Genomic DNA, 14,417 nt, shown 5'->3' on the forward strand with positions numbered 1-14,417 from the left:
CCCCCCCCCACACACATCCCTCACCCCCCCCCAAACCTCATCCCTCACCCCCCCCCCCCACACCCCACCCCTCACCCCCCCCCACACACATCCCTCACCCCCCCCCCCAATCCTCACCCCTCACCCCCCACTCACCCCCCCCACACACATCCCTCACCCCCCCCCCACCACCCCCACCCCCCCCTCACCCCCCCCACACACAACCCTCACCCCCCCCCAAACCTCACCCCTCACCCCCCCCCACACCACACCCCTCACCCCCCCCCACACACATCCCTCACCCCCCCCCAACCTCATCCCTCACCCCCCCCCCCAAACCTCACCCCTCACCCCCCCCTCACCCCCCCACACACCCCTCACCCCCCCCCACACCTCCCTCACCCCCCCCACACACATCCCTCACCCCCCCCCAAACCTCACCCCTCACCCCCCCACACACATCCCTCACCCCCCCCCCACACCTCACCCCCCACACACATCCCTCACCCCCCCCCCCAAACCTCACCCCTCACCCCCCCCACACACCCCTCACCCCCCCCACACCCACCCCCTCACCCCACCCCCCAAACCCACCCCTCACCCCCCCCACCCCCTCCCCCCCCACACACACCCCTCACCCCCCCCCACCTCACCCCCTCACCCCCCCCACACACATCCCTCACCCCCCCCACCTCACCCCTCACCCCCCCCCACCCCCCCACACACATCCCTCACCCCCCCCCCAAACCTCACCCCCACCCCCCCCACCCCCCCCACACACATCCCTCACCCCCCCCCCAACCACCCTCACCCCCCCTCACCCCCCCCCACACACATCCCTCACCCCCCCCCCAAACCTCACCCCTCACCCCCCCCACACACATCCCTCACCCCCCCCCAAACCTCACCCCCCCCTCACCCCCCCACCACACCCCACCCCCCCCCAAACCTCACCCTCACCCCCCCCACACACATCCCTCACCCCCCCCCAAACCTCACCCCCTCACCCCCCCCACACACCTCCCTCACCCCCCCCCCAAACCCACCCTCACCCCCCCAACCCACCCTCACCCCCCCCACACACATCCCCTCACCCCCCCCCCAAACCTCACCCTCACCCCCCCCACACACATCCCTCACCCCCCCCCAAACCTCACCCCCCCCCACCCCCCCCACACACACCCTCCCCCCCCCCAAACCTCACCCCTCACCCCCCCCCACACTCCCTCACCCCCCCAAACCCACCCCTCACCCCCCCCCACACATCCCTCACCCCCCCCACCTCACCCCCCCCCCACACACATCCCTCACCCCCCCCCCAACCCACCCTCACCCCCCACCCCCCCCAACCTCACCCCTCACCCCCCCCCAAACCTCACCCCCACCCCCCCTCACCCCCCCACACACACCCCTCACCCCCCCCCCCAAACCTCACCCCCACCCCCCTCCACACACACCCACACCCCCCCCCCCCCAAACCCCACCCCTCACCCCCCCCCACACCCCCCCCCCCAAACCTCACCCCCACCCCCCCCAAACCTACCCCTCACCCCCCCCACACACACCCCACCCCCCCCCCCAACCTCACCCCCCACCCCCCTCACCCCCCCACACACACCTCACCCCCCCCCAACCTCACCCCCTCACCCCCCCCACACACATCCCTCACCCCCCCCCAAACCTCACCCCTCACCCCCCCCACACACATCCCTCACCCCCCCCCCCCAAACCCACCCCCCACCCCCCCCACACACCCCTCACCCCCCCCCCAACCCACCCACCCACCCCCCCCACACACACCCTCACCCCCCCCCCCAACCCACCCCTCACCCCCCCCCCACACCCACCCCCCCCCCCCCCCCAAACCCCACCCCTCACCCCCCCCCACACACATCCCTCCCCCCCCCCCCCAAACCTCACCCCTCACCCCCCACACACATCCCTCACCCCCCCCCAACCTCACCCCCTCACCCCCCACACACATCCCTCACCCCCCCCCCCAAACCTCACCCCTCACCCCCCCACACACATCCCTCACCCCCCCCCCAAACCTCACCCCTCACCCCCCCCCACACACATCCCTCACCCCCCCCCCAAACCTCACCCCTCACCCCCCCACACACATCCTCACCCCCCCCCAAACCTCCCCCCCTCACACACATCCCTCACCCCCCCCCAAACCTCACCCCTCACCCCCCCCCACACACATCCCTCACCCCCCCCCAAACCTCGCCCCCCCCTCACCCCCCCACACACATCCCTCACCCCCCCCAAACCTCACCCCTCACCCCCCCCACACACATCCCTCACCCCCCCCAAACCTCACCCCTCACCCCCCCCAAACCTCACCCCCCCCACACACATCCTCACCCCCCCCCCCAAACCTCACCCCTCACCCCTCACCCCCCCCTCACCCCCCCCACACATCCCTCACCCCTCACACACACATCCCTCACCCTCCCCCCAAACCTCACCCCCCCCACACACATCCCTCACCCCCCCTCACCCCCCCCACCCACCCCACCCCCCCCCCACCCCCCCACCCCACCCCCCACCCACCCCCCACCCCACCCCCCCACCCACCCCCCCACGCCCCCCCCTCACCCCACCCCCCCCACGCCCCCCCTCACCACACCCCCCCACACTCCTCACCCCCCTCACCCCTCGCCCTATTCCCCCCCTCACCTCACCCCCCCCACACCTCGCCCTATTCCCCCCCTCACCTCACCCCCCCACACCTCACCCCTCCCTTACCCCCCCCTACACTCCTCACCCCCCAACCCCTCACCCCTCGCCCTATCCCCCCCTCACCCCACCCCCCCCACACCTCACCCCTCCCCTACCCCCCCACACCTCACCCCTCCCCTACCCCCCCACACCTCACCCCTCCCCTACCCCCCCACACCTCACCCCTCCCCTACCCCCCCACACCTCACCCCTCCCCCCACACATCACACACCTCACACCCCTCACCCCCCCCACCTAAATCCTCACACCCCTCACCCCCCCAATCTCATTGGAGGCACCAGCCCTTGCTAAGGGTATAAAGATATGGGGGAAGTACAGTACCAATTCACCATTGACTTTGTTCCTTATTGGGATGTGGAATCACCGGCTGGGCCAACATTTCTTGCCCATCCCTAGTTGCCCTTGAGAAGTGTTTAGTTGCTGCTTTGGATGGCTGCAGTCCATGAGGAGTGGCTGTGCACCCACAATGTGTCCATGAGGAGTGGCTGCACCCACAATGTGGTTAGGGAGGGATTTTGACCCCGTGGTACTGAAGGAATGGTACTATTTCCAGATCAGGATTGTGAGAACCCTGGTGGGGAATTTGCAGGAGGTGATGTTCCCATTTAAATGCAGCCCCAATCCTTCTCAATAGTAGAGTTTGTGCAAGTAGAAGTTGTAGTCTAAGTATCCTTATCCTTATACTACTACTATTACTGAGTGAGGGTGGAAAGAATGGATGTTGTAAGTTGTGGTGGGATGTCATTCAAGTGGGCCTGTTTTATCCTGCTTTATGGAGCCAAGCTGTTTATGTTAGATCGTTGAATACTTTGTCTCCTCAACATATACCTTGTGGGAAGGATTTGGCACGCAGGAGACTGGAATGCTGGGTTGGTTTTGTCCTGTTTGTTTCCTCGATAGGACATACCCAGATGCTTTTTGACATCTACCTGATAAAGTTAATGTTGGTTTGGCTGTAGTACAGCTCTGCTAGAGGTTTCACTAGTTCTGATCGGTATAACAGATGGTAGTCGAGTCCTCCAGTCTTTACTGAATCCAATGGACTCAGACATTACTTGATGCCATGCGTGAATTAAGTTAGCTGAAGTAATTACTGGTTTCTGTAATGGTTGGAGGTTGATGGATCATACAATATTACAAGCAGGAGGAGGCCATTTGGTGCTTGAGTCTTTCATGATCTTACTGAAAAATCATGAGTCATCTCTCTGTTTCAGATTCCACATTCCATGTACCTTGGCAATGTTAGATTCCTATTAAGCAGGAGAATCAATCTCCAAGATATTTTAATGACTTTGCCACCACCTGAGGCAGAACTAAACTTTATACAACACTGGATTTCTGCTCTTCGATGTCTAAATGTTTGACCCTTAGTTGTTGCTGATTTGTCCTCTTGAATTGCTGCAGTCTGAGATGTAGGAATACATAGTACAGTACTGTAAGTGCAGTTCAGGATTTTGACCCAGCCACACTGCAAGAGTCAGAGATGCACAGCAAGGAAACAGACCCTTCGGTCCAACCCGTCCATGCCAACCAGATATCCCAACTGAATCTAGTCCCACCTGCCAGCACCCGGCCCATATCCCTCCAAACCCTTCCTATTCATATACCCATCCAAATGTCTTTTAAATGCTGTAGTCGTACCAGCCTCCACCACTTCCTCTGGCAGCTCATTCCATACCACCCTCTGAGAATGCAATATATTTCCAAGTCAGAATGGTGGGAGGCCTGAAGTTGGGTATGTCCATCTGTCCTATGCCCTTGTCCTTAATGGTAAGGTTTTGTCCTTAATGGTAAGGTTATAGGATTGTCTAAGGAGGTTGCACCACTAATCCAGAATTTGGTGAATTTATAGTGTATCAGTGGATGGTGCACTCTGTTGTTATACATTGGGAGTGGAGGGTCTGGATGTGGTGCCATTCAAGCGGATGCTTTTGTTGGAGCTGCACCCATCCAAGTAAGTGGGGAGTATTCCATTAAACTCCATGGAGCCTTTTTGAAATAGTGGACAGGCTTTGGAGACTTGGGAAGCAACTTACTTTCAAGGTTGCCAACTTTGACCTGCTCTTGTAGCCACCCTTTCTGTAGCTAGCGTTCACTTGCTGGTCAGCAGTAGCCCCCAGGTTGTTATGAGGGGTTTAGTGATGGCAATGCCATTACATTTCAAAGTAACGTTAGCTTTGTTTTTGTTTTGAGGTGGTGTGAATGTTATTTTCCACTTGTCAGCCCAAGCTTGATAGCTTCCAGATCTTGTTGCATTTACTATGGACTCTTCAGTATCTGAGGAGTTGAGTGGTGCTGAACACTGTGCAATCATCAGCGAATATCCCTACATCTCATCTTTCTGATTCAGGGAAGATCATTGAAGCAATTGAAGATGGTTGGGACTAAGCCTACACTGAGGAATTCTTCGCTGTTGTGGCACAGGTGGGGGAAGGGTAATCATGACAGCATTGGGCAGGAGCCAGAGAAATTAGATTGGGATGGCAGTTGAGGGTAAATTCACAGGACACAAATCCAATTGGCTGGAATGTTCCTGTCGGCATGAAAGACAAGATGGCAAGCTTCAGAAATCTTGGATGACAAGCCATAAAAGGTTGGTCAGAAAATGAAAAGGAAGCATATGTAAGGCTTAGGAAACTGATATCAAACAAGCCCCTTGATAAGAAAGGAAGCAGAAAATTTATTGGAAAAGAAATTAGAGCGAGCATGGACCGTGAGCAATGTCTTTGGCAAAAAGGATTAAGGAGAATCCCAAGGCACTTTATAGTATGAACCGGAGGGTGGATCAAGAAAGGCTAGATCCACTCAAGGACAAAAGTAGGAATGTGTCAAGCCAAATGGGTGAGGTCCTGAATGAGTCCTTCAGTCTTCACCAAGGAGAAGGACATGACTGGTGGTAAGGTTAGAGAGGGGCATGATAAGTCCCTAGGGCCAAATGAGATCTATCCCAGGATACTAATGGAGGTAAGGGGGGAGATTACTGGGGCCTTGGTAATCTTTGTATATTCTTTAGCCACAGGCAAGGTCGCAGGAGCCTGGCAAATAGCTATATTGCTTTAAGGGCGGCAGGAATAATCAAGGATGTTTTAAACTGGTGAGTCTCACATCAGTGGTAGGGAGGTTATTTGAGAAGGTTCTCAGGATTTATTCGCATCTGAAGAAGAATGGACTTATCATGCATCATCAGCATGGCTTTATGTAGGGGGAAGGTCTTCTATCTCAAACCTGATGGAGTTTCGTGTCACCCTTCCCTCACCTCCGTGTTTGATCAGCTGGATGATCTTGGCTGAACCCAAACTGAGCACTAATGGACTGGTTAATGCTAACCAAGTGCTCGAGAGCACTGTTGATGACCCCTTTCATCACTCTACTGATAATTAGGAGTACATTGGTGGGGTGGTCATTAGCTAAGTGAATTTGTATTGGAACAGCTTGGCTAGTTCTAGCACATTGTGTTCTTCAGTGCTATTGCTAGCATATTGTCAGGACCCATAGTGTTTGCAAGATCCTGTGTCTTCAGCCTTTTGAGTGTGTTGAATGGGCTGAAGACTGGCATCAGTGATGCTTGAGGTATTTGGAGACTGAGGTATCATTCATTTGAAGATTGTTGCATCCTTCTCTTGAACACTGTACTGGGCTTCCCCTATGTTTATGGATAGCCATTTCTGTGAAGATGCCTCATCTAATGAATTGTCCACTTGTCCACCAGCATTTACTATCTGTGGCAGAACTGAAGGGCTTGAATCTAAACTGGCTGTGGAATAATTGAATATGACTTGTTACCTATGCTGTTGGCACAGTAGTGTCCCAGTGTTGTAGCTTCACAGGTTAGCACTTCCATTTTTAGCGATGCCTGGTACTGTTCCTAGTATGTTCTCTTGCACTTATTGAGCCAGGGGTAGATATCCTCTTGGCTTGCTGGTAATTGGGAGGGTTCAGGGTCCAGAGTTCATAAGGCAAGTCTCTTGTGACTGTACACCACTGTTCCATCATCTCTGGGTGGGGTAGGGTGTACCTGTGGTGTTATCTGGGGCGCTGCCTGTAATGATTTTGAGAATGTCAGGCAGTTGCTTAACTAGTCTGAAGTGTTTCTCCAGTTTTGGTGCTGACTCCCAGATGTTAGTAAGGACAACTTTGCAGCATTAACAGGGTTGAGATTGCTCGTCCCTTAGTCAATGCCAACTGTCTGTCTGGTTTAATTTCTTTGAAACGTTTTAGTTTGATTTGAGAAGGCAACCATGTTGACTGTGGGTCTGGTGTTGCATGTTGGCCAGACTGGATAAGGATGGCAGATTTCCTTTCCTAAAGGACATTACAAAGCAGATGGGTTTCTGCAACAATTTTAATTCCAGATTCTTTGAATTCACTTTGTCATCTGTCTTGGTAGGATTCAGATCCACATTGCTTGGATCCTTAAATTACTAGTCATAGCTTTAGTCCGGTACCATTACTAGGATACAGCAGTATGCTGAGGTGATTACATTTAAATTAGAATTGTTTGCTGGAATGTTTGTATTCTTTCAAGGCATGTGGGTGTTGCTGACTAGGCCAGCATTTATTTACCAGCCCTAGTTGGCCTTGGAGAGCTGCTGCCTTGTACTGCTGCAGTCTGTCGTGTGCGGGTCATAAAGGGGCCCCTACACTGTTGTTAATGAGTGATTTCCAGGATTTTGGCCAATTGATCATGAAGCAATGGCCACAAAGGAGCAAGCCAGGATGGTGAGTGGTTTGGGGAGGAATTTGCACATGGTGTTCCCATATCTGCTACCTGGAGTCTTTAAGACGGTAGACACCATGGCTTTGGAAGATGCTGTTGGACAAGGATTGGTGAGTTGTTGTAGTGCACTCTTACAGGGTGCACAGTCCCACTGTTAAAGGGCCATGTTTTCTGATGCCTTTTTGTGAAATACAGTTTCTTTCTTGCTTCAGTGAAAGGGGAGAGCCTTCTGTACTGATCCGTGTTTTCACCACCTTAAATCAGTTCTGCTCCTGGAAACTGGCATATACCACAACCCCATCACAGTATAGGAAGAGGTCATTGATCGAGTTGTGCGTATTCTGAAATTTGGTGCATTGCTCAGGAAACCCTGTTCTCCATTACCATGAGTGTTAATGTACCACAGTGACTGCTGATCAGTGCAGCTTGGCACCTCTCCAGACTGGATCAGATGGGAATTGGGATGCTGAAGGGGACACAATTGGAAGAGCTGACATCTTGAACATCCTGGATGAGGTTATAGACATGGGGGAGGTTATTGGGGCTGAGGGGAGGAGAGGTAGGTGATTATGGACATGGGAAAGGTTGTAGGGGCTGGGAGGGGGTTATGGACACTGGGAAGGTTGGAGGGGGTTATGGATGCAGGGAGGGGTTATTGACATGGGAAAGGTTGTAGGGGCTGAGGTGGGATTATGGATGGGGGCTGGTTAGGGGGGGTTGAAGGGGCTGGGGAGGCGGGGGTTATGGGCGCGGGGTGGGTTGAAGGGGCTGGGGGGAGGGAGGTTGTGGACATGGGGAGGGTTGGGGGGGTTGTGGACGCGGGGAGGGTTGTTGGGGCTGAGGGATGGGGGTTATGGACGCGGGGAGGGTTGGGGGGGTTGTGGACGCGGGGAGGGTTGGGGACGTGGGGAGGGTTGGGGCTAAGGGAGGGGGGGTTGTAGGGGCTGGAGGGGGGTTATGGATGCAGGGAGGGTTGTTGGGGCTGGAGGGGGGTTATGGGCGCGGGGAGGGTTGGTGGGGCTGGGGGGAGGGGGGTTATGGGCGCGGGGAGGGTTGGTGGGGCTGGAGGGTGAGGGATTATGGGCGCAGGGTGGGTTGGCGGGGCTGGAGGGTGAGGGATTATGGACGCGGGGAGGGTTGTTGGGGCTGGAGAGAGGGATTATGGATGCGGGAGGGTTGTTGGGGCTGCGGGGGAGGGGTTATGGACGTGGAGTGGGTTGGAGGGGCTGTGGTGGGGTTATGGACATTAGGAGAGTTGTAGGGGTGGGGGGTGGGGTAATTGGACGTGGGGAGGGTCGTAGGTGCTGAGGGTGAATTCATGGATGTGGCAAGGATGAGGTTCCGGACGGATTGAAAACCATGGTGAACATCTTAAAGACAGGGGCTTGTGACCGGCAAAAGGGACTAGTGAAAGTTAAGCTGTAAACCATGGTATTAGTGGCCCCTGCATACACAGCATTTACTCGGCTGGAAGGTGTGGATTTGGAGTCGAGCCAGAGGCTGCCTGGGCCCTTAGAGAATCACTACGTTTTACTGCGTGGCTGGCTCCCTAATGTTGCTATTGTGATATTTTCTTCCGTCTCTTAGTGAATATTGTGTTTGGGGCCCACGAGAGGTTTCCAGAAAGCCACCTCATTCTTTGTGCTATGACACGACCGTTTGTGCACACGTTTCCTAACTATGGGCCATGTCATTAATGTCCCTGAAGCTCAGTGATGCAGAGCTCAAACAGCCCAGTCATTTAAACAAACCCAGCCTTGTTTCTGCTGCCAGCGGCTTCTTGTTCCACAATGTGTACAGATCCTTACCGGATAACGTCTGATGTAGAGTGCGGACAGAACGAGTGTTCCTGCATATTTTTGAGCAGAATTTGTCGATGGGCCTATATTTTTAGCCAACAGACAAGACGCTGAGGCTTGGTCTGGGCAGAGTTCCAACCAGAGTGGAGCTTCCCCCTCCAGGGTGGGGGGAGCGAAGGCCTAGCAGTATTATTGCTAGACTGTTAATCTGGAGACCCAAGGAATGTGCTGGGGACCTGGGTTCAAATTCTGCCATGGCAGATGGTGAAATTTGAATGCAATTTCTTAAAAAAGCTAGAATAAAGAGTCCAATGATGACCATGAATCAATCTCTGGAAACTCATCTGGTTCACTGATGTCCTTTAGGCAGGGTTACTGTCAACCTTACCTGGTCTGTCCTATATGGGACTCCGGACCCATAGCATCGTGGTTGACTATCAACTGCCCTCTGGGATGTGCAGTAAATGCTAGCTCAGCCAACAACGCCCTCGCCCTCTGAATCAAGAAATAAGGATAACTTACTGTTGAGCACTCTACCCCATGCCACCTCAAGGCCATTTTGAAGCTAAAATTAGGCTTTTGCTGGTGAAAGGGTTAAGCCCTTTGTGGTTCTGTTCCTTGAATCCAATTTCATGATGTGCTGCATTGACATCACCTGTAAAGCTGTTCTCAGAATGGAAAGAAATTTCTAATTTTACTATTAGACACTCTGGATAACTTCTGTAATGCTGCTGCTCAGTGATGGGTTGTGTAGTTTCATGGATTATTTTTCATTTGCTTTGAAGTTAATGCATTGCTGAATGAGAGATTGCCCCTGGATTATAGTTATAGGGTGTTTTACTGGGAGATGGTGTGTTTGCTTCCTTCTGAATTTTTTTAAAAAACCCTTTGTGATGAGGGAAGAGAACTTGAACAGGGTTCAGAGCTTCTGAAAGGTTTGTTTTTGGCCCCCTCCAAGTGCAAAAATATTTTGTTTTCCAAACCAGTTCTGTCAGCATTTGCTTCCCAGCCAATGTTGAGTTGGTGTTGTTTGAAAAGGAGTTGTTAACCAGTAACAAATGAAATCCAATCTAGGTGTAAGTGCTTTTGGGCATTGTCTACTAAACATTTGAAACTACAGTCCTGTGGTTTGATGTTATTTGCCCACTTTGAAGATGCAGGACTGCAATTTAAACATTGAATTATCCTTTACCTTCACTGAATATAGTGGTTTTAAAACCAGGAATTCTCCAGCTGTGCTGGGCCCTCAAATTTTCTCGTGCTTTATCATTAAGTAGTTTGTTCTTTTTACAAAAAAATCAATCATTAGTTCTTGTGAAGTAATGCCTTTGTCTTATAAAGATGAAGCCTCTTGAAATAGAAACAATAGAGTATCTTACTGAACTCTGGGGTTGAGTTGACTCGCAAACTTTTGTGTCCTTACGATATAAACATGGTAAAGATATTCAGCCTTTCAAGGATTTTCCAGTAGTCACTTCAATCAGGTGTCTGCTTTAGTTTGATAACCTTTAAAACTACCAACCAAGAGTTCATTTATTTACTGTTGGGATGCAGGCACCACTGGCTGTGTCAATGTTCATTTCCCATTCCTGGTTGTCCTTGGTGCCTTGAGTGCTGCATTTCAATTGGTGTAGGTACATCCACAATGCCTTGGGGAGGAAGTTCCAGGATTCTGACCCAGAACTAATAAAGAAACTAATATTTCCAAGTCAGTGGTGTGTGCCTTGGAGAGGATTTTGCAAATGCTGGTAATTCCCTATCGCAGTATTTTATTGCACTCCTGACTTAAGCCTTGATTGGATAGGTTTTGGGGTATCAGGAGATGTCACTAAGAGTCAGAGTTACGGAGGATATGCAAGTCCTGGGCCACCTGACAACTGGGGGAAGATTGCCTCATCCTCCATCTTGGGACCCTCAAACCACACGGCATCAACATAGACTTCACCAGTTTTCAAATCCCACCCCCAACACATCCCTGATCCAACTTTCCAACTCTGCACCACCGTATTAATCTGCCCTACCTGTCCATCACCCTCCCCTCTGACCCCCCCCCCCCCCCCAGCTTATTCCTAAAACATCAACTCTTTTCCTTCGATGCTGCCTGACCTGCCGTGCTTTTCCAGCAGCACGCGTTTGCGACTCTGACTCTCCAGCATCTGCAGTCCTCACGTTCTATTAGTTCAGTTATCATCTTGTCAGTGGTAATGCCCCAGGGTATGGGTTGTGGGGGTTTCACTAGTAATGTCAAGGGATAATGGTTTGATTCTCTTTGGAAATGGTAACTGCCTGGCACTTGTCAGACATAAATGTTATTTATCACTTGAATCTAAATCCGGATATTGACTGATCTTTCTGCATTTGAACGTGAATCAGTTTTGTATTTGAGGAGTTGCAAATGACACTGAATGCTGTGTCATCATTGGTGAATGCTCCTACTTCCTCCCTTATGGAGGTAAGGTCATTGAAACAGCTGAAGACCGTTGAACCTAGGCCATTAACTGAACAACTTTGTGCACTGATTGAGCTGAGATTGCCCAGTGACCGCAACCATCCTCCTTTGGTCTGACTCCATCTTGCTGGGAGGTTCTCTACCACTTTCCATTGACTTGAGTTTTGCTTGGGCTATTTGATGCTGTGTCTGTGGTCAAATGGTGACCTTGGATCAGAGCAGTCATTCTCACCTCCCCAGGGATATTCAGATTTCTCAAATCATTATTGGTGACCATCCCAGCTGTCATTAGTTCTTGTAAAATCTGTCTGGTTTGCTGTCCTTGAGGGAAGAAATCTCCAATTCTTTTTTTTTGATCTGCCCTGCATATGACACCAGACCTGCAGCAAATGTGGTTGACTCTTAACTGCACTCTGAAATGGCTAAGCAAGGTGTTAGTTCAAGTTGCATGGGACCATGATGTTCATGTTCCATGGAAAGGTAGGGCAGTGTTGTTGAATAGCTAAACTATACCAGTTTGCCCCTTCAGTTTCAGCTCTTCCTGAGAGTAAGATGTGCATCTAGTCCTAGCAGCCTCAAGTTCTGAATTTGAGGGGACAGGTGGGTGACATAAATGTTAAATCAGCTTGTCTTAAAACCTCTGAGCTCAGTGCAATTGGTTTCGTTTAACTGCACAGCCTAGCAAAAATAGTGTGCCCATTAGTTACCTTGAGTCTATTTTTGCAGTTTTCTTGGTCACTCAAGCCACGTCTTTTTGTCCCTAACTCGGTGATCTCCCTGTTGTGTCCCACTTTGTCTGGAAAGCAGTATTATATTCTGTCCGAAGATTCGACTGATTTTGATTCAGATTTTCAGGTGTCATCACCATCCCACCCCCTCATGAAGAATGCTCCCTCTGTCCATTAACTGTTAAATACCTCACTAATTGTGGTACACTCCTGCCCTCTGATTTTGCCCCTTCTCTTGTGGGCTATCATGTGCTGTCCCGCTTGCATTTCTCCACCCCACCCCCCAGTGTCTCAGGTTCTTGCTCTAAGACATTGCCCCAAGTTTACCTCTGACCTACCATGCACTGACCTTTCTCAGTTTAGATTTTGGATTTTTTTTTGGGTCCACTCCATGCTCCTGTAGACTATCTAAACATGAATTGCGGTCTTCTCCCTCCTCAAGTCTGTCAGGGAAGATGAGAACTCATTCCAAGATAAAAAATGAAATGCGGGAGGAACTTGGGTTTGGCAGCATTTCTAGAGAGAATGTCAGTGGAATTCTGTTCACTGTTTGTCTTCACAAATACTATCAGACCTGCTGTGGTTCTCCATTCTTTTATTTCGTTAGATTTCCAGCATCCACAGTACATTGGTTTAGTTTTAGTATTTCAGCAGATGTGTGGGAACGCCACCTGCAAACCACTCGCCTTCCTAATTTGGGACAATGTCACTCTTTCTTTCCTGTCATTGGGTCACATCTTGGCATTCCCTCCCTAGTGACATTGTGAATCTACCTTCAGCACATGGACTGCAGTGGTTCAACAAGACAGCTCTCTGCCATCTTCAGGGAAGATGGGAAATAAATGCTGACCATGCCAGTGAAGCTGGTATCCCATGAAGGAGTTCTTTAAAATTCTAAGAGTTGATTTCAGCCATATCTGTTCCATTTACCAGTGTGGCTGTCTTACGTGATGCTGGGATTCAGTAATGTGGTTTCCCATTTTAAAATGAGGTAAATGGAGGTGCTGCACTTTGGGAAAGCAAATCTTAGCAGGACCTGTACACTTAATGGTAAGATCCTAGGGTGCAGGTTCCTAGCTCCTTGAAAGTGGAGTCGCAGGTAGATAGGATTGTGAAGAAGACATTTGGTGTGCTTTCTCTTATTGGTCAGAGTGTTGAGTACAGGAGTTAGCAGCTGTGCAGGACATTGGTTAGGTCACTTTTGGAATATCGTGTGCAATTCTAGTCTCCTTCCTATCAGAAGGATGTTGTGAAACTTGGGGGGGGTTTCGGGGAAGATTTGTGGGGATTTTGTCAGGATTGGAGCATTTGAGCTATAGGGAGAGGCTGAATTATGGGATTTGTTGAATCATGAGCATGAATGGGATGGGTGGACAGTCTTTTCCCTGGGGTGGGGTGTCCAGAACTCGAGGACACAGGTTTGGGGTGAGAGGGGACCTAAGGGGCAACTTTTTCATGCAGAGGGCAGTAAATGTGGAGTAGGCTGCCAGGGCAAGTGGTGGAGGCTGGTACTGTTGCAACATTTGGGGGGGCATCTGGATGGGTATGTGGATTGGGGGTGTTGGCTGGGTGCTGACAGGTGAGACTAGATTGGGTTGGGATATCTGGTTGGTATGGACAAGTTGGACTGCTGGACATCTCCATGACTCTGACTAAAATGGGTATTGAAAGTGGTGAACACTGAGAAGCCTCTGACAGTGTTTCTAGTGGTGCCTTAGGCAAAGTGAGTGGAGTAAGATGTGTAAAGGTGCTCCACCTTCAGTGAAAGCAGGTCCTTGCTGATTCTGAAATGTATGCATGTTTAACGATTCAAGTATCCGGTTTCCTGCTGATTTTGCAGGTTAAAAACTCAGCCAGGGCCAGTCTATTAAATTGGTGCAGCTTCATCACTGCTGTGTACTGAGTTTGCAGGCATCCAATGTAGTCACTTGTTTGTTGTTTACCTCCGTATGGGGGTGGTCTGGGCTATGGCTGATATTTGAATCTAGCAGGTTGCA

The 14,417-nt window shown here is 51.6% G+C and overlaps 1 protein-coding gene across 2 annotated transcripts in view; it reads left to right on the forward strand.

Moving 5' to 3' along the window:
• LOC140492647 (RNA-binding protein FXR1-like) overlaps nucleotides 1-14,417 on the forward strand; it is a 78,054-nt gene that overhangs the window by 2,372 nt on the left and 61,265 nt on the right. The gene's annotated exons all lie outside the window — the stretch shown is intronic.

This window comes from Chiloscyllium punctatum, chromosome 21 (genome assembly GCF_047496795.1).
Source record: "Chiloscyllium punctatum isolate Juve2018m chromosome 21, sChiPun1.3, whole genome shotgun sequence".
Lineage (NCBI taxonomy): Eukaryota > Metazoa > Chordata > Chondrichthyes > Orectolobiformes > Hemiscylliidae > Chiloscyllium > Chiloscyllium punctatum.